Source organism: Macrobrachium rosenbergii, chromosome 50 (assembly GCF_040412425.1).
Source record: "Macrobrachium rosenbergii isolate ZJJX-2024 chromosome 50, ASM4041242v1, whole genome shotgun sequence".
Classification (NCBI taxonomy): Eukaryota; Metazoa; Arthropoda; class Malacostraca; order Decapoda; family Palaemonidae; genus Macrobrachium; species Macrobrachium rosenbergii.
In genome coordinates, this window is record NC_089790.1 from 11868343 (window position 1) to 11890528 (window position 22186).

The following is a 22186-nucleotide window of genomic DNA, read 5'->3' on the forward strand; positions in this document are numbered from 1 at the left end:
TGGACGCTTTCACTGTGCCACCAGTAATGATTTTGCTTGACTCTGGTAAATTTAAATAATTCTTAATGTTCCTAAATTGTTCCTGTCATTAGTAGTAGCAATAGTTCTGGGGATTTGCCGTTGAAACTGCTGCATTGCACGGAAGTCAATTCTTGATGCATCGAGGTAGGGTAGAGGACTTGAGCTGGCCCAATATATTTACGCCTCCTGGGAAGTATTCCCATTTAGCATGTTTTTTTTCAGTTTGTTTTTATTTATTTGTGTATTATGACCTAGCCTTTTTCTTGTAATATTTGACACTAAAAGTTGTAAAATCGTGTACAGGCCAGTTATAGTTTGCTCATTAGACTCCGTAACAAATCTATTATAACTAGGAACTTACATGTGCATTCAGGAGTGAATCGGAACATTGACAATAAACATCGTTAGTTATTTTTAAATTTTTAATGTTTCAGAGCATTCGGTGTGGAACTCGTACACTCCTTTGATGTAAAGGCCACGGAAAGCTTTAGAACTCTCAGCCTTTCGTTTGCTTTGCACTCAAGGTATGAAAGAGTTTGTTATTATTTTTATTATTATTTTTAAGGGCCTCGTCAATGCAGCCTCGATTGCAGTTCCATTGTCTTCTCTGTTGCAACACCTGGGGCTTTTAATTTTCTGTTGTCGTATGGTTACACCATGACCTTTTGGTGGTTCTTCATTCATTCATATCAAGTGACTGTTTTGTGGTTCTGTTTGAATATTCTTTTGAATGGTTTGTTGCTGGGACAAATGAGTCAAAATCTTATCTGTCATCTTAGAGTTCAGTTCGCATTGATGGGTTATAGTTAGGATTATTGCCTTTTGTAAACATCTTTTATTTGAGCAGCAGCGGTTTTCTGTTAAAGATCTTAATTTTGCCTCTGAATTTCTTAGAACTTGACTAATGTGTATCTAGTGGCCGGCATCAAAATGATATAGTGGGCAATTTTTCATGTTCTTAAATGTTTAATATATGCTATGTTTGTTAAGAGTTTCCCTCATGGAAGTTGGTACGTACGAAGTAGATTTTGTGTGTGTGTGATTTTAATAGATGTCTCCCAAGGCTGACTTAAGTAAATTCTGCGAGGCTGGAGGAGGTTAGGTTGGGGGGAGGGTGGTCAAAATAGCGAAAAGCGCCACCTAGTGAGAGATAGAAGAAAGAGTACTCAGTAGACTTGAGTTGATATTTGAATATTTTAAAATCTTTTTTGAACCGTCAAATTTTCCTTGTAGGAGGCTCTGGCGAGAGGAGAGGAGAGGAAAAGAAAGAGGTTGAAGAGGAAAAGCGAGGAGAAACGTCCTTGTTTTCAGTCAGGAGTTGAAAGTTTCAGAATTTGGGAAGTTGAGACATAATGGCCTTAGTTTTGGAATAGGCTGTTGGTAGGAAAAAATGGGCCCCAGAAATTTCATGAGGAATTGGAAAAGAAGTTTTTTGTCTCTGAAAGATAAAGAGTAAAGAGGAGAGAGAGAGAGAGAGAGAGAGAGAGAGAGAGAGAGAGAGAGACTTTTTCTGTCATAACACTGGTCTGTTGCTCACCAAGTGACTCAAGCTAGTGAATTTTGTGAATTTCTAGTCAACATTATTACTGAAAGTATTTAATATTTAATGTATAAAACATTAAATAATCTCAGATCCCAGACTACAGTTTGTGATACATTTAATGAAAATGACTTATATAAGAGATGCCGTAAACCGAGTAATTCTGTTTGTATTTCTTGTTCTTGATTAATAGAAGTAATTTACTATCAGTTGAAATAAACTCTAAATGTTGACCTTGAATAAAGATATAAGCAACATAGCTGCTATTTTAATATAATAATATTTCATTTTTAATAACCAGGAACAATTCAGCGAGGAATGACATTACCTGGACACCCGCCCACCCTCTCTCTCTCTCTCTCTCTCTCTCTCTCTCTCTCTCTCTCTCTCTCTCTCTCTAGTTGCACAACGTGGGCATCCTTCCCATCCCAGTTTTAATCTCTTCCAGTTGCTCCAATGAAATCCCTAATGACTGAATCATCTGTTTTAAAGTAAATTGACAAATCCCAAGTCACGAAATTTACGAACCCCCCATCATCAATTGTCCTCGTTCCTCCTTTCAAAAAATTACACCTAGCTTTTCATTTTTGGTGTTCCAAGTTACAGCCTGAGGTTGCGATGAACGATTTGACCAAAAAGGAAGGTTAGGTTTCCTTTATTAATTGGGTTTTCTTTAATTTATTCCATTTCCATTTTCGTGACTTGTCAAGTGTGAGTTTGAAATTTCACTTACCTGACCACTAAAAATAATTGCTTATTATTATTGTGAAGAAAATGATGACGGTGAAGGTTAAAGGCAAATGTTTGGAACAGGTGAAAGTTACATTGACTTATTAGAGATTAGTAAGTTTTCTTATTTTAATTTTCTGTCTCTCTCCTTGCAGTACCATTGTGTCATTTTAGGCGAATAAGGTCAAAACCGAATAAAAGAGTACATTGCGAAAGGAGATATTTTAGAATATGGTTTATCATTTCAAATAATTAGGACGACAAAGCAAAAGTTGATGAGCAATTTTGGTCTGAAGATAACCAAGTACTCGAGGTCAGTTGCACTAAGAATAAATAACTTCGCTTTGGTAAGATAAGATTGCCAGTCAAAAGGGCTTGCCTTTAAAATGTCAACAAACGTTAGATTACTATTTTTATATAAATTAATTAAATAAAAGAGACATACTTAGATCAATATCTTGATACAAGGTGACTGTTGAGCTTTCACTTATGGCATTTTTGACACAAAAGCAAGTCTGATGTACACTTGTCTTTGTCATTTTTCTGTCTGGAAGTAGAACTTGAAGTAACTCAAGAGACAAACATATATAGATCTGTAATAACTTTGAAAAACCCGAAAATTCCTCGTTCTTAAAGCGGAAAATATTCCACTTTCAGATGCCTTGCAACCGGATGGCACTTGATAAATCCCGGTTATTAAAAGCATCGGACTTGGGAGAATTTCGTGCACTTGGTGCTGTTGCTCCCCTCCCCCCGGGGTGGGGATGTACTTCGTCGGGGGAGGGGGAGGGGGCCCCGACAGGCGTTTCCAACATATTTCTTAGCAACGTGACTTTATCCTTGCTTTTCCCGGGGCGAGATTTGTCTTGGGTTTTGTACCATTTCTTCTTCTTAAAAGAATATTGATAAACGCGACTTGTGGTGCCGTTTGAAGTTTTGTGTTGCTTCGACATTATTTGTTTTTATTTTATGATGTGAGATTGCATATTTTTAGAACCAGATTCCGGAAGGAGGTGTTTTATACTTTTAATTAGCCTGGTGTATTTACAGAACTAGGAGGGCGTTCAGGAGAGTTTAAGTGAAGTTAGACAAAAAGAAAAAAAGGTTTAGAGGTATCAGCTGTGAAGAATTGTAAATTTGATTGTGGATTCTTGAAGATAATGCAGAGATCACAAATGTGTTTAGAGAGAGAGAGAGAGAGAGAGAGAGAGAGAGAGAGAGAGAGTTGGTTTTACAGTTATATGATTTACAACAGACAACTTGATTGCAAGAAATGAAAATTGCAGAATGTCAAGAATTTGTGAGACCAAGATTTCTAATATTTTTGATAAAGAGAGAGAGAGAGAGAGAGAGAGAGAGAGAGAGAGAGGTTTTCAATTGTTGAAGCGTTAACAGGATGTACTTGATATATAACTTTTGTAAATGACAGTTTGTCCCGAATTATTTTCTTAAAACAAAATTATCCCTATCCCTCCCGTTATGATCAATCACAAATATGCCCATCCATCCTACTCCCTGTAGACGTAGATTCATGAGTTTTTCACAAGTTAACTTAGAGAAAAATAAATGTTTTCCCCTAGATTTACAGGTCATTATTCCACGCACTCACAAATACCAACAAATATGTGCAATTCTCAAGATTGAGGTTTCGGCACAATTAAAGAATTTTATAATTCCGTGCCATTTTCTAAGTAATTTTATTTTGGCTTACGTGGCTTTGTTCATATTCTCACCCAGAGAGAAAGGGGAAGACCACTGACTGCACCAGGAAATGAAATATGATGTAGGGGTTTTATGGTTTCCCATGCATCTGGTTAGAAGCACTGAAAACGAATGATTTTGTGCTGCCGAGGTCACAAAACACATGCAAATTAGATATTTGATTTTTTTTTTGCAATTTGTCAGCTGGATTTTATATTATATGTTTTTTTCATTTTTTAAAGTTCGATACCGTTCCTTACTCAGGAAGACATAATCCTGCGTGTTGTAATCTTTTGTTATTCCTATGTTGTACATAGGAGTACATAAATTGTACTTTATCTGATTAAGGCTAGAGTTTTAGCTGCGAATTCATTAGCATCTGTCACCCCTAAAATTCCATCGGTAGCACAGAATTTTACATCCTCTCTCATGGTCCCATCCCTCATTTCCTATCTCCCGCAACAGATTTGGTAGACAGTGACATTTTTTTTCGGAGTCATCAAAGTAAAAATGATCGTCAACTAGTTGATTATCTCCATCCATCTTGGGGAGATTTTCTTGAATGTTTGTGCTTTTGGCATTTAAGACTGTAAAAGGTGGCGTATTATAAGTCTGCTTGACTTAGGATATTTGTCGTTTAAAGAATACCAGTCTTGCAGATATGTTTATGGTTGGAAGTTCGCAAAATTTCATCGATATTTTAAAGTGACAGTTAGGTAAACCTTTTAATGAAGATATAAACCATACCTATTATTCCATGGTTTGAAACTTTCCAACTTTTACCAAAGTGAAACTCACTGATTTTCCAGTTGTTAAGAGTTCCACCTCTCAACTGTAAACTTTTAATTAATTTCATTACTTAAATCCCAGCACAAGAAAATGACGTTTTCTCTCTCTCTCTCTCTCTCTCTCTCTCTCTCTCTCTCTCTCTGTCTTTTTATCTTCAACGGAGGAAAAACCTTCTCTTCAAAATTCCCCATCAAATTTCCTCTCGCCCTTTTTAACCCACAGCGACTTTCCCGAAACTGGGGTCATTATGCCTCAGCTTCACAAAGTCTGAAATTTTCAGCTTCTGGCAGAAAACAAAGACTTTTTTTTTTTCCTCCTTCCTCCATCGCCTTCCCCTCCCCTTACACATATTCGTACTCCTCCTCCTCCTCCTCCTCCTCCTCCTCCTCCTCCTCCTCCTCCTCCTCCTCCTCCTCCTCCTCCCCCAACTCTCCTTCTTCTCTTTGGCTCCCACCCCCATGCCACAACGAGGAGACTTTAACATTCCAAAGCCCTTTTTCAAATAAAAGAACAAGTCAACTTAATCCTGCGTCGCCTCTCTCTCTCGTCTCTCCAACCCCCACGGCTACGTACTGTATTTAGTGGTGTTTGACTTTCAGAAATGGGCATTGTAGATGCCCTTCCCGACAGAGCACTCACTCCTGTAGACATGAACTTGATCCATCCTTGTCTGTCGCTTCATGAGATAATATTCAATGTCATCAGCTTGCATAATGATGTCTTCTTTGTGTTTTCGTCTGGGTCTTGCCTAGTTAAGAGCGTTAGGTAGATACTTGAGATAAATGAAAGACATCTGCACATCTACCATATTCATTTATCATTTTATCCAGGAAAACATCAGTGCCCCGTTTTTTCACGTGAGTCATTTTAATATGGCAAAGTTGCATTTACTGATTGTAGCCAGCTAGTCTCTTCACCGTGAAATGTTGCTTATTTGTAGCTTTTGGGAATCAGATTTATCGCTGGGAATGCTTAAAGTTCAGTACCCTTTCTGTCATACCTCACTTTGCAACCACTAGATAAAGAATATTTACACCTTACAGATAATATAAATTGTATTTAATATGTCTACCTACTGTATATTCGATATCACATGTATATAATTCTTGGCCATTCTTCGTGTCCTTTTTACTCTGTAACTTGGTAGTTTTATTAGATATTAATTATCACACAGCATTACCTTCGGTCTTTGGCGATGTCAAGTTACTGACTAATTTTCCGTTCACTGAATTTCAAACTCGGCTTCTTCAGCACTTGTTACGAAGAGTTCTTAGCCTTTAGGAAGTTTCAGTGCCTCTCCTTTTCTCGCACATGTTTTATTACTTGAACTTCCTATCATTGCAATTTTTACTTCGGAGTCACTCCTGGACATTATATTCACGCTCTCACCATTTTCACTATCAATTACATTGGACAGGATAGATTTAATCGAAACTGCTTTAGTTCTTTAAGATTTACAATTTTGATTTAAAGGTTCTCATATTTCATTCTCCAGATTTCCTAGACTGAGATGATCATAAAAATATTTCTCTCTCTCTCTCTCTCTCTCTCTCTCTCTCTCTCTCTCTCTCTCTCTCTCTCTCTCTCTCTCTCTCTCAGCAGTAAAAAAACTTCACTTTAAAATTCCCCATCAAATTTTCCAGGCCCCTTTTTTCCCCACAAAGACTTTCCCGAAACTAGGGCCATTATGTCTCAACTTCCAAAATCCTGAACTTTTCAACTTCCGAAGGAAAACAAGGACGTCCTCCTTTTTGCCTTTTTCCTCCTCCTCACTTCCTTCTTCCTGATTCCTTTTCCTCCTCCTCCTCCTCCTCCTCCTCCTCCTCCTCCTCCTCCTCCTCCTCTTCCACTGTGCCAGGAGACTGACATTTCAAAATATTAATCATTGAAACATTTAAAACATTTTGAAACATCAAAAACAAGCCTGTTTCATTTCGCGTCTTGTCTCTCTGCCACGTCGTCCGGTGCACGTTCTTTTGGAAGAGTTTTGAATGGGCAGTTTCATCTCCAGCTGCTTTTTATCTGACTCATGAATTTAATGATGGGCTGCAGTCGTATGTTGCCATGTTTGTCGAAATACGTATTGTATAATTATATGTATACAGTATATATATATACATATGCATTTATTATATATATATATATATATATATATATATATATATATATATATATATATATATATATATATATAATATATATATATATATATACATGTGTGTGTGTGTGTTACATAAGTTAGTTATCTGTGCATTGATGATAAATTCTTACAGTCATAACCCCATGAGGCTTCTAAAAATTGTGTTATTTTAGGAGCTGATTTAAAATAATTGACTAGATATACAGACCCATCTGTTGCAATGTTATCATTTTGTTCATTGTTATGGTCACAATGATTTCTTCAAGGACAACAGATTTGGTTGAACTTGTGGGATGAGGAATGGTATGTGGAGTTGTTGATGTTTTCAGTTGATTCAGTACTGATTGTGGTTAATTAAGAGAAACTGCAAAGAGTAGGAAGCGAATGCGTAAGAGGAGAAATTGCAAGCAGTTATGAGTAGAGGTAAGGTCATGAAAGCAAATGGAAACCAGGGAGATAGAAGAATGAGAATTCTATGGATGGTGGAATGAAAGAACAGGTGAAACGAGAACGCAAGCACGATGTGTGCAAAAGATTGGAATGTCAGTGGAAACAAAGGTGGGAATATGTGAAGGGATTGTTTAGCCATTTTTCCTTTATGGAAGTGAAGTGTTGACGTTGAATAAGAATGAAAGAAAAAAAAATGAAACTATTGAGTAGTATTGTTTGCGTTGTAAATGTTGCGTAAGATGAATTGAAAGGGTGAGAAATTCTGAGGTATACGAAGCAATAAAAAAAAAAGGCTACAGGAGCGTAGGTGAAGAGATGTATCAGAGTTTTGAGATGGCTCGGTCATGTGGAAAGAGTGGAGGACAATAAGTTCATGAAGTGTGAGTGTGTGTGGAAGATGGAAGGGAATTCGCATTGCGTGCATAAAGAGGTTAGATATGCTGCTGATGAGTCTTTTGTATAAAGGTAAGAAGCTGTTAATGTTTTGCAAGTTTGACTTAAGCTTGTGAAATCTGTTCTGACATAGAATTTTGGCATTCTCTGTGGCTCGAGCCAAAACCAAACCTGGACTTCGATCTGAGTGCGGTTTGAGCGTTTCCTCTCGACCGGAATTAATAAAAAATAGGTTTTGTATAATAGGTCTCCTTTCTCTTAAAATTTATTCTTGTCTGCTGGTTCATTTATCTTAATTTATCTGTTATCTTTATTGATATTGTATTATTCTCTTATCACCTCTTTATGTATTCAATTGATGTGCATTCTGTTCAGTGGAAGCTTGCTTAAGTTCCTTTTAAGATTTTTTCCATATGAATATGAGGACTTTGTAAATAATAATAATAATAATAATAATAATAATAACTGAGGACTTTGTAAATAATAATAATAATAATAATAATAATAATGATAATAATAATAATGATAATAATAATAACTGAGGACTTTGTAAATAATAATAATAATAATAATAATAATAATAATAATAATAATAATAATAATAATAATAATAATAATAATAATAATAATAATAATAATATAATAATAATAATGATAATAATAATAATAATAATAATAATAACTGAGGACTTTGTAAATAATAATAATAATAATAATAATAATAATAATAATAATAATAATAATAATAATAATAATAATAATAACCAAGTTGCAAATGCTTTAGAAAGCTAATTATTGTCCAAACAAAAGATACGGGAAAAGGGTCTTTCAACTTCTCTGGCAATCCATCTTCCCTTCTTTTGTTTGGCGTTTCTCATTTTATTTTTTATTTTGTTCACTGAAATGGGTTCGTATACATAACATGAAACTCATTAATAAATTACCTAGTTTCTCTTGATCAAATGTGAGATAATCATTGCCATTTGTTATATGTTTTCCATTCATTTATGTTTCGATGTTCTTTCCTTCACAGTCGTTTTTCATTATAAACTTATTGTTTACTGGTTTTCACAGGTTCAGAATTAAGTGCCTTATGTCATCCATTGTGAGTGTAGTGGACCATTCCCTTGGCAGTGTTGTATTTCATATAAGAAAACCCCCGTAGGGGATAGTGACACGAGGTGCACTGTAGGCATTACTAAAGGTTCTTAGCAGCGTCCCTTCGGTCCCTTTCATTCCTTTTACTGTACCTCCATTCATATTATCTTTCTTCCACCTTGCTATCCACCTTCTTTTACCAGTTATTTCATAGTGCAACTGCGAGGTTTTCCTCCTGTCACATCTTTCAAACCTACCTGCTATCATTTTCCTTTCCAGCGCTGAATGACCTCACAGGTCCCAGTGCTCGGCCTTTGGACTAAACTCTATAGTCCATTCCTTTCCATGTAAGAAAACTGTGGTCACATATCTTCATTCATTCAGCAAAAATTCCATGGCAACAGCGTAGTATGGCACCAGTGTCCCTTGATATAGGTAAGGCAAATACGGTCCTCTTTCTTTTATTTTTGTTTATTAATTGCTCTGTTGGCTACTCAGATATTGTCTATAAAAGCAATTCTGAAAAACTGAATAAATTTAGATATACGTGGCGAAGGTAACCGCTGTATCGTTTTCACAGTTTTATAACATTAAAAAAATGTAATTAGTATTTATTTAATATAAGCTTTAACCTGTAGGTTGTTATTTTTAAAGCGTGGTAGATTTCGTATTCTGAAGGATTTTGGATATTTTTAATTTTCGTGACTGACGTCGTTTCATCGAACCATATTGAGCATATATTTTTATTTACTGCTGAAATTCCACTTTCAAGAATGCGCAAGAATGTCATGTTATGTGTTATTATTATTATTATTATTATTATTATTATTATTATTATTATTATTATTATTATCCGCGTTACATACATATTAATTTTTATGATTACGTTCAGTTACTTGTTATTGCCAGGATTGCGAATCGGTGAGATCTATTCATATGAATATATGTCATTGTACATTCATGTGTTTGTTGTGTGAAGAGTGTATACATACAGATTCACTGGTGTATAGTTTATATACATATACAGGAGGAATTTACGAGCACGCGTGAAGACTGCAGTCGTTAGCGTCGTATTTTTTTTAGATTATGATTAATGATCTTAAGTTTTTAGTAGACAATTAAAAAAAACTTCTGAATGACTAGGAATCCTTCCTGTGTTTGTCCTGAGGCTTCCTAATCACAATTTAACTCGATTTTCATTCTTGGGGTAAATAACAGGGGATCCGTTAAGAAAGACTGCTTCTGAGAAAGCCCAATAACTTGTGGGTTTTTCATTTCATTTTGGGAAAATATGGGTTTTTTCGGCATTTCACTGATATTTTGTTTCGATGTTAAAAGCGAATTTTTGCACACATTGAACGGCAAAAGATGAAAATGATTTGATTTCGATGATAACAGTTAGTCAATTTTTCTTCAGGTTGAACGGCAAAAGATGATCGTAATTTGATTTCGATGATAAGTTACTGAATTTTGCTTAGATTAAACAGTGAAAGATGATAGTAATTTGATTTCGATGATAGCAGTGAATTTTCATGTAGGTTAAACGGTAAAAGATGAGAATAATTTGATTTCGATGATAACAGTTATTGAGTTTTCATCCTGGTTAAACGGTAATAGATGATAGTAATTTGATTTCGATGATAACAGTTAGTGAGTTTTCATGTGGGTTAAGCGGTAAAAGATGATAGTAATTTGTATTTCGATAAGTTAGTGAATTTTTGCATAGATTGAACGGCAAAAGATCATAGTAATAAGAAGAATGACGAAGATTGTTAAATGTTAGTCACGGGCTAATGATAAAACCCAGGTCAGGCTCTACTTCATGAAGAGTGTCCTCAGGTAACCTTAAAGTCAATTTGACGTAAAATTTTGAAGTAAATGGAAAATACATTGAGTTCCGTGTCGTTGATAAGTCAAGGAAAATGTTACTGAAATACAGACCTCTGTCCACAAGAAAGTGTGGAAAGAATCTAGGATAGGAATAGTGATTGGTTCTTTTCATAATTCTGCTATATTGTTCATCAGTGTGGTGAACAATATCTGGATTTTCTACTTAATGACAAAAAGAGAAAGCTAAAAAAAAAGAGGTATTTCCGTATTAGGATATTGACATCTTAAAGATATGTAAAATACACACACACGCACGCTACACGCATCATTTGCTAAAGTTGCGTGGGTATGCGTTCGTGTGAAAGATTGACGGAAATGTGACTTTTCCTGGGCAGTGTGACGGCTTATCCTTAAAATCTGCTAACGATGATGAAACTCGCCGGGGAGACGTTTTATGGCCCTTATCTGAGACTGACATAAGCAACAAATGCTCCGTCTCGAGTGTCCGCCAGAGGCTGCCATCATGCATAATATTGTTGTCCTTGGCAGACCACCAAAGACCCGTGACGTCAGGCGTCTATGTACAGTCTTCCATGCTTGCTTGCATGGTGCTTGATCAATGGAGAGTGAAACAGGCACCTCTTTATATTTGGAACTCTTTAAACCCCTCTCTCCGAATGGTTAATATAAATAAAAATAACATTACTAAAAATAAAAATTAAAGTAAAAATACTAAAAATAAAAATAAAATTACAAAAGTATTCCAGTGTACTGGCAGGAATGATGTCTGTATCTTACGATCTTGTAGTTTAGATTCCCTTCAGGATTTATGAATGGAGATCCATAAACCTATGTTTTTTTCTACCGTGGGAAATTGAAACTTTGGGTTACTTTTTATCCGCCTAGGGTCCTTCAGCCAATTTGAAAATTTTCGGATTGGTTACTTGCTTTATAAATAAATTTTTTATAATTAATACCAACTTACTGAAATAACGGGATCACGTCATCATCATACCATTGTTTTACGCTAACATCTCTTCCCATAATGAAGCTCCCTATCATTCTTTCTACTTAGTTGGCTACAACCTCGACTCAAAAGTTCTTAAAGCATTTAATTTACGAGTTCTGTATTCAAACACCGGAAAACTGCTAAACTATTTACGCCTCGTCCCCACCTCTCTCTCTCTCTCTCTCTCTCTCTCTCTCTCTCTCTCTCTCTCTCTCTCTCTCTCTCTCTCTCTCTCTCACCTACTCCTTTCCCTCTCAATACAAAAAACACTCTTTTGAAAATTTCATCAAATACCCACGACCCTTTTTTACCCACAAAGACTTTCCCGAAACTAGGGCCATTATGCCTCAACTTCACAAATTCTTAACTTTTTAACTCCCGACGGAAAACAAGGATGTCCTCCTTTTTTTTGCCTTTTCCTTCCTTCCTTCCTTCCTTCCTCCTCCTCCTCCTGCATCATCTCCTCCTCTTTCTCCTCCTCCAGCCGGAAAACTTCCATTTAAAAGCTTATTTTTAAACACCAGCCAAAGTCCACTCACTCATCCGGCCTCTCTGTCATACGTTTTCCGTGTGTTCGGACTCTCCTCACCTCTCCCCGCCCCCTCCCCCTTCCCCCCTACATTAGTCGGGCATAAAATACAGGTACTGTGAGTTGTAACATCACCTTTACAGATAATATACGCACGTGCACATTATGCTTCGCTGTTGGATTTTATGTTGATCACTTGAAAACGATTTGCATGTTCGGCAATAACTTGGTCCTCTCCTTGACTCTTTACATTGAGTGATGTATAAATAACCTAGTTTTTTTTTCAAATTTATTTATAAGGAAAACTTGTTGCTTCAAAGCCGGGACAAGGTAGTCGCTAGCATCGTGTGATTCCGTGTTATTAAAAGCATTTACCTTGAGATTACCAACATAATTTCCTTATAGTTTAAGCTTAGTTATGTATTAATTTCCTTATAGTTTAAACTTAGTTAAGTATTCTCATACAAATGTAGGTAATCCAGTTAGAAATGGGAAGTTCTCTCATAAAACAAACTAGGACACGTTTGGATATAAATCATGTGTGTCAAATCAACTTCGAGGATATATTATATATTTTACAAAAAATAAGGAAATAGGTCGATTAAAATTGACTTTGCCTCACTGTAGGGATTAATGAACAGAAGTTTTTATATCAATTCCACTTTCTCCTGGCGTTCCAGGGAGGGATTTTGTTTCTTAAAAGAAGTAGTTACTAGATGATTGGAAAGTTTATTTCTGCTTTTGCCCACACAGAGAAAATTGTGATTAAGCCCTTGAAGTTCGTTAGCAGTACAGTCTCTTTACTAATTTTTGTTTTAGTTGTGATATTGCTCCTAAAAATTTCGTCTATTTTTGACAACAAATGAGTTGGTTTTTGAGAGCTTTATTTTGTATGGTCCTATAATGGTCTTCATAAGGAATTGATTTCAAACTTACCCGTATGAAAGCACTCCACCTCGACTTTAATCAACTGTCTTTCTCTACAAAGTAGGATAGAGCGGCTGAGGTGTATAAATAACAGTACTGACAAGGGTTACTAAAGAAAAACTGAGGAAACATTTATGAAAGATTATGAATGATGTCAAAAGGAGAAGATATTTCCATTCATTTCATATCAGTGTCTGAGCTTCAAGGTAAAAATTTCTGTCAGCTACATGCGATGACACCTATTTTCCTATATTTTGAGGACCCATGAAAGAACTGCATTACGCATGCAGTTCTTTTTATTGGTTGTGCTGCCATCTGCTTACCAATGACTTTTATGACGCTTCAGTTGTTTTGATTTTTTCATTAGTTGCTTCTTCGCTGTTGCTGTCTAATTACTCTTATTTATGTTACAACTAAAGTCTTTGAGAGTCTATTCAGTGCTTATCTTGAGGATAATTGGAATATCATAGCCTACGAGTTCTCTATCCAAACACTCTAAATCTACTAAACTATCTCTCTCTCTCTCTCTCTCTCTCTCTCTCTCTCTCTCTCTCTCTCTCTCTCTCTCTCTCTCTCTCTCTCTCTCTCTCTCTCATACGTTACTCCAAATTGGGCCGGAACTATGGGGAATATGACGGCAAAGCTCTTGATACCTCAAACGCATTTTGCACAGCCTGGCATATAGAATGTTGGCAAAAGGTTACTTGTTAGTTCACTCATCTCTGGAATCAAGTTTTGCCTGACCTATTACCATCGTAGTTACTACATATTGATTTTCCTCAGGGCTTCATTTTTCCCCCTACAATTTATCTTCCCATCAGTGACATCCTTCAAATATGGCTTTGGCCCGCTTCGATGTGCAGAGGATTCTGCTCTTCATATAAAAGTCTCCTCTTTTCAACCTTTTCCCATGGCTTGTCCTCAGTCCTGCCTCATGTTGTGTAAAGCTGATAATGCAAATTTGATTATCATATCTAAATGGAGAAACGAAATATGCTTTGCTGTTAAACTTCCAAGACAAATTATATTTTTAACTCTTTACTTGGTTCTTCCAAAATCACAATAATGTATGATAATCGGGAACTGGTCACTCCCATCTGTCAGTACTTAGGGCTTAGAGGCATATAGCAGCAAGTGGAATTAACACCTTATGTTAGGTTAAAGTAAGTCATATTTATCCTAAGACTTTTCATTGGAGACATTTAAATGTTTTTGGGTAAAATACTACTGTTGGCCATTTTATAACTATATCTCCGTAACGTGGGAAACATAATAGAGGAATTTTCTATTATCATTAACTTATAAGTTGTTGTCTTGTGTATTCATGTCAGGTTTGGTATTTGAAAATACCTTGAAATCCTCTGGGTAAGAAAGATAAATTTTCTTGCATTTTAAACCCGTTTTATCGAGCCATGGACATGAAATCCATTCCCTTATTCAGTGATCAGCTAGGGATCCATTACTGATATGCGCATCCGTAGACTTTGTAGGCATTGGTATATTTATTGGAATTGATTATTGTAACGGGACCTATTATTATTATTATTATTATTATTATTATTATTATTATTATTATTATTATTATTATTATTATTATTATTAATGGCAATAATATATGCAGCATTTAATAGCATTGTTTTCCAAATCAATGTGCTATACACGTATTCTATCTCCAAAGTAACACATCAGTTGGCTGTTGCCATGGAAACGACTCAGTACGATGTGCACATATCCATGTATGCCTAAGTACACCGAGTGCTCAATGTTCCCTGTGGTACGTCTGCATAAATTTTCACGTCCTGTATAGAGAGAATATATTTTTTTTATCCACTGGGTATTAGTTTATACATAGGCATAAACTTATATACATATTTTCTCCATACCTAAACTTATATACATATTTTCTCCTTACCTAAACTTATATACATATTTTCTCCTTACCTAAAATTATATACATATATTGTCCTTGCCTTCCCAAATGCACGAAAACTTCGTAGCCTTAAGCGGCAAAATGTTTTTGGGATAAGAAATGACATTAGATTACGTTTTTCAAAGACATTGACAAAAAAAAAAAATGCTCCTAAACAAATAAGGACCACTTTCGTTCCGTACCCCTACACTTCCTCGGCACAAGTTAATTCGATTTGTTTTCTTCGGTAAAAGTAGCGAGGGACCCATTAAGACAGGTTAATCTTGGGGAAGTCGAAGCACCAGTGCTGTTTTTTTTATTTGTACTTTTTGAAGAGAACTTTTTGGTGGGTTCCGCTCAAAACACCGGTGCTTTTTTTTTTTTTTTGTATTTCCCAGAAGAAAATTTTTTTGCTGGGTTTGTTTCGCTCAGAAGTGATCACACTGAGTATGGATATGTTAAACAGTTGTCAGTGTATTACGGGGAAAATGGGTAAATTCAAGAAAATTGAACTTTACTCTTAAATGGTTCATTAGACTTGAATTCTGGTAAAGAGTGCTCCAGTGATTCATTTCCTAATATAACAGCAAAAGAGGAGTTGAAAAAATTGAGCTCCAAGTTATCATAAATAGAAATAACCATTACAAAGCTCATGAGTCTTTGCAGAATATATAATGGCAACAAGAAAGTGGGGAGTCGTACTGTGATAGAAACATTATTGGTTTTGTCCACAGAGTAAAAATACATTTCGAGAAAAAAATCATGAAGAAAACAGCTAGGAGATTTTAATATCATATAGATCATTGAGGAAATGTACAATTTACATAAAAGAGTGAAAGAGACGAAAGTTTGTCTGATTATATCTGTCAAAAACGTTGACAGAAAAACTGTTTTCTCCTGGTGGTGTGACGTCTTACCTTGAAAGTTTGCCACGATGAAACTTTCGGACTGCACATTCCATGTCTCCTTATCTCGGACTGACAGAAGCAAGACATGGTCCGTCGTGAATGCCAAGTGGATGAGATCTAGCATAAAAATCTTTGCCCTTTGTGGACCTGCCAGAAGCCCCTGACGTCAAGCAACAAATAATTCCACTTTGATCATTATTTTCTGGGGCAACTTATTAGTATAAAACCTCTGTATTCTCTTCTGTGTTCTTATGGGTATTACATTGTGATGTCAGTCCTGAATTTTGGATAATGAATTACAGAACGTTAGAAAAAAATAGACTTGTATTGTCCAGTTCTTATTTTGGATTTTTTCTTAAGTAAAACTGTGAAGACATTTTTTAATGCAAGTGATTCCGTTGTGTCACTTTTCGTCATTGCCATAAATTCTCTCTCTCTCTCTCTCTCTCTCTCTCTCTCTCTCTCTCTCTCTCTCACCTCTCTCTCTCTCTCTCTCTCTCTCTCTCTCTCTCTCTCTCTCTCTCTCTCTCTCTCTCTCCACACACACATATACACAAAAACATATATATCCATATATATATGTATATATATATATATATGTATATTTGTGTGTATGTATATATACACATTTATGAATGAATTTTATCGCTTGTTTCTTATCCCTTTTGGCTCGAATCTTGGCCGGTTCAGAACCATTTATCAATCATAATTCGCCTTGGATGTAAGATATTCCCAAGTTATAGTGAATTCGATGTTAAATAATAATTTTGGCTTAATATTTTGTAAACATACATATATATATATATATATATATATATATATATATATATATATGAAAATGGCTTAAAATAGAGTTTGCATTGGTTTATTCTTTGTCACAGTGATTATTTCCATACATAAGCGAATTGTAATTCAATACTTATTTAATTTTACAGAAGTTTTCCTTTAAGGACATCGAATTTGTGTGTGGGAAATTCATTAGTTTTTAAAAAAACTGTGAAAAAATACTATTGTGTCGCGGAAGCCAGCATTTACAGTGTTTTACATTCATTTTTTCAGATATTGAATTCATTTTCCAATATCAGACCCCATTACAATACTTCGCATACGCTATCGAGAGCATTCAGCAAAGCCACTGGAATATATTGCAGGAGACCCACAGATAACGGCCAGACTTTCACAAAAACATCCATAAATTAAAAGCATCAGAAAGGTCAGTGAACATCTCACCACCCATTCAAAAACCATGTGGAGTTTGTTAACTTATGTCTATTTCAACAAGGAGCAAGACTACTCCGATATTTTGTAAACTACTTTGCAATAATTGTAATGCATTTATGTCGGTCAGATCGACTATGCATTCCAGAGGCCATGAAATAGTTTTTCGTAAACAACTTTTAAACTGACGTATAGGATTTCCATGCTACTAAAGCACTTGAGTGTTTCTAACATTGTCCTAATTTATAGTAGTACACTGAATTGACAGATGTACTTAATTAAGCCGTTTACTCTTAGAAAAAAGACCAACTTCTTTCCTTTCCTCAGACCGTTTCGAACAAGTGGTGCTTTATGGCGTATCTGTGACGCAGAGCCATCCTCCTTACCTAATTATTCAAAAAAATTTATATATCATCATAAAATATATAAGAAAATTTATATATCATCATACAATATATTGATTTGCTTTAAAAAATTTCCTATGCCCCAGGATAGGTAAAATTACATTCAACCATAAGGACCGTGAGTGGAGGGTACTCTATACCGACGTCACTGATACACGTCACCACTTTTGCTGTTGGTTGGGTGGCTAAGCGCAGCTTTAACCTCATTTTCTTAAGTAAAAGAGTTTATGAAACACACATGGCAATGCACAGTACTTCCGAAAATTAGGACGAAGTTTGAAATACTCAGCGCTTTAGTGGCATGGAAATCCACACGTCAGTTTAAAAGTCGTTTACGAAAAACGCTATGCCATGGCCTCTGGAATGCATAGTACATTCCTACGTTTACCAGTGTCAAATATTAGCCGAAATAAATGAGTTTCCTATGTTAATTTTGTTTATATGGGGCAATAAACACGTGCAACGCTGAGAGATCACAGTAAGAGGACGTTCATTATGTTGGTTATCGCATAGCAAAGATTTCATTGTTAAGGAATTCATGGAATATTGAATTTAACATGAAAAAGTAATCATTAATTGTAAAATTTAATATTCAGTTCGTGGCACTCAGAGAGGTGAGCGAGTTATTGCTGAGCATGGCAGTTATCACTGAGGGATAGTATTGCAGCATAAGGTACTTTGAGATAATGCACGACACTTATGGGTTGGGAGGTGGGAGTCAGTGCCATCCAGAAGGAAACGTAATTGGGGGGAGAGGTTGGGGGAGCTGGTAGACCTTTAAAACCACATTTAAAATGTGGTTTTAAAGACTGTCCTTCCTGTTGAAGCCAGAGGAGAAGGTGAGAAAGGAAGCCAGGAAAAGGCAAAAAGAAGACCGTCCGAAGTTGCTTAAATTGAGAATCTGTGAAGCTGACGCATATTGGTCGTAGATTTGGAAATTTTGAGAGAGAGAGAGAGAGAGAGAGAGAGAGAGAGAGAGAGAGAGAGCCCTGTGAAGTGTATCTCGCCATTAGCCTTCTCCGTTTGTAGGCTCATCATGTATCGGGAGATAACAGCATCGTTACACTGTCAGTCTCTTCTGTCTATCTATCTATCTATCTGTCACGTGAATTTCCTATCGATATTCAAAATAATTTTGCAAGTAACAGATTTTATGCCACTTGGGGGCAGTATCAGCTATAATGGTAATTATGGTGTATACTAAATTATTGTTTGAAGGTATTCAGTTTGCCATTTTCGATTTGGTCCGTTCAAAGGGAAAACATCCTTCAGTGTCTTTGGTTTCTGCATCCCAAGAACTAATTTGAACCTCTAGCTTAAACAGGTCATTGACATCCACATTCTGATCTCTGTAGTTTCATTCCTTATGACTGTGAGACTGATGATACTTGCAGGTTTAAGAGGCTGTAATATCACTATAAAATGCCATGCTATGTTTCCTTAGATTTTCAGACTTGCTGTCCTGTTGATATGTGTGCGTATTAATTTCTTTGTTAAGTTATTACTACTCTTGTTCATTGTTTTAAGTTTCATTTTTCCCTCTCGACATGTGTCTTCTACTTTACGGGTACTCGTCTTGAATGTAAATGAACTCTTTGGTTTATATCTCATGAATGTTTTCTCATTTTGAGCGATATTGTTAATAATAATATTAATAGTAATGGAAAATACCAAAACACCTTTATTTATCATTATTCTGCTAAAATTGCTGCCTTACATCTCCTCAGACTTTCGAATTACTCTAATCTCATTATCGATTTGACAGTGAGCTGCTCTGCGGAGACGAGACGTCTGCTTCTTCTTATATACATAGTAGTACTCCCTTTCTCCCAGTCCCCAAATATGTATTGCCTAAGGAACCAGGGTAAAAATAGATATTACTCCATCTGTATGGTTAAATCAACAGGAGTCGGTTCATTAAAGGCTTTCTTTTCGTGATACTTCCAGACAATGCTGCCTAAGCTTGATTCTTTCATGAAATTTTAATAATAATGTATAATAAAAAGAGGTTCCTATCCAACAAGGCCTCTTCAACATTTCTCCTGATTTTCAGGACGCTATGTTTGCCTGTTATTAGTTTATATTCAAAGTCCATTCGATAATTTTTCTCTGAACAATGTACAGCAACTTCGCTCCCTTCAAAATTGAGTAAAAGCGTTTTTTCGTTCTCTTATCTTGGTCGCCAGACCTCTAAACATTTCACCAGCGTAAGAATTAATGCAGTTTTACAGGGTATTCTGTATACACAAGCACACATACACACACACATACATACACATATATACATATATATATACATATATATATATATATATATATATATATATATATATATATATATATATATATATATATATATATATATATATATAGTGGAACAAGTAGATTTTTGACACACATCAGGATCGAACCCAGATTTTTCAATTGAAGGCAAAGGGCGCTACCAATGAACCTGTGTGGTGCAGCTGGTAGCGCCCTTTGCCTCTCAATTGAAAGACCTGAGTCCGATCCTGATGTCAAATATATATATATATATATATATATATATATATATATATATATATATTATATATATATATACATACATACATACATACATACATACATGCATACATACACACATAAATACATACATATATATAAATATATATGTATATATTTTTGTAATAATTTTCTTGGTAAATCAGGAGATTAGTTGTAGGTACCTCGCTCATCCCAACCATCTTTGAAAATAAAGATTTGAAAATAAAGCTTCTTCCAAATTAGATATCATGGATAGAAAAGAATGCAATTAAAGTAACAGCATTAAGCAGAATTGTCAAGAAGCATAACGAAGAATAAATCTTCTGATGAACCACCCCACTCCAGGATTACCCGCGGTGACGGATTACCCATTTCACCAAGCTTCATTAGGCAGTGCTTATGTGGAAAGGGGAGAGGGATCTTATCAAGAAGAAGAAATCGATGTCTCCCAATTATTGTGTACTGTACCCTCACTCTTGGAATTGTCCAGAGAAATTCGTAAGGTATGAAAGACAGTAACAGTGAAGAGAGACATATTTTATCAAGAGTGCAACGATAAGTTCAGTTCTATTGACGATCATAATAATAATCATTCTTTCTCACCTCGAGTTATTTGTGTATGTTGTCTGCAGTGTGGTTCTTGAAATTCTAATTGAAGATTTTAGGGCTACAGCATTCACCACGTGGCTACGCTCTAATGCCTGTAAGGTTTTTCTTTAAATGAAACTGTTTTATAATTGCCCTTCACATCACCAAACTTACTGCGGTTTCTGTGAATGCAGTGCACCTAGCCTCCTTGCCACTACGTTTTCTTGGGCAAAATATGGTTAGGATGTTCAAAGTTTAGTTTCATTTCCTGTGTGGCCTGTACAGCAACTATTCCTGGTCCACTGCCAATATAAGCACCTACGGTTGCAGTACAAGGGTATCCTTAAAAATAGTCGCAAAATATTCATTTGAGAATATACAATTTTGAATTGCCATTGAATGCCTTGAAAATATTCATTTGAGAATATTTTGTTTGTACAAACAGACCCTTCTGGAATTGTCGTTGAATGCCTTGTTCCGTTAAGCAATAGAAAAGTTATTCGTCTAATCCTTTCAGTTTTTCATCATCTCATATTCGTTCTACGATCACCAAAATGTTTGAGAACTTTGAAATTCAGTCTTACTAATCTACCAGTACTTGGAGTTTTGAAATGGATGATATGTTGTCTTTGAGTTACCATATATCGAACTTGGTTATAACCTGCTGGAAAGACATAGAGTGAGATTTTCCAGTGAATCACGCGTAACATGGAAACCCTTTGACGTAAACCATCTGCAGCTTTTCACTATAGCTTGCAGGGATGTTTTGTTCCACGAAGAGGGAGGTAGGGAGTCAGTGATTGTATTCAGCACTTGTTAATATCCCTTCCCAAATGATTAAGGTAGATAGAATAATGCATCGTACTATAAAGATTTTTTTCCCGTACTGTACCGACTTTTAATTTAGTTTATTTAAAAAATTTTTTTAGAATTAGCTTTCCTTTGCAGCTGAGTGAAATATTAGAAGTTTTAGCCGTCATGGTTTTTTGTTTAGGAAAGAAAAAATCTAATTTACAATTTCCGTAAACGGAAGATATTTTTCATAATTTTTTTAACCTGTTAGGATCAGGGTTTCCCAAAATTATTGCGTCATTGTTTTAGGCTTTTACTCCTGTCACAGTGAGAGGCATTCATCATTGTTAGTTACTTTTATATCAATGGTATATAATCGATTAGTTCTGTAATCGTATGTCTTGGTACGGCTAAATGCTCTCTCTCTCTCTCTCTCTCTCTCTCTCTCTCTCTCTCTCTCTCTCTCTCTCTCTCTCTCCTTTTCCTCCCGATACAACAAAAATCTTCGTATCAAAATTTCCCATCAAATACCTGCGCTCCTTTTCTTTACCCACAAAGACTCCCGAAACTAGGGCCATTATGCCTCAACTTCATAAATTCTCAACTTTTCAGCCCCGGGCGGAAAGCAAGGATGGCCTTCTTTTTGCCTTTTTCCTTCCTTCCTTCCTCCCTCCCTTCCTCCCTCTTG

General features: G+C 35.7%; 1 protein-coding gene across 1 annotated transcript in view; it reads left to right on the forward strand.

Annotated features, from left to right (window-relative positions):
• The first annotated feature begins 460 nt into the window (after positions 1-460).
• LOC136832603 (uncharacterized) overlaps positions 461-22186 on the forward strand; it is a 198766-nt gene continuing 177040 nt past the window's right edge. Inside the window, exon 1 of the mRNA XM_067093794.1 lies at positions 461-545. The gene's annotated coding sequence lies outside the window, so the exon portion shown is untranslated. The remainder of the gene's footprint in view (positions 546-22186) is intronic.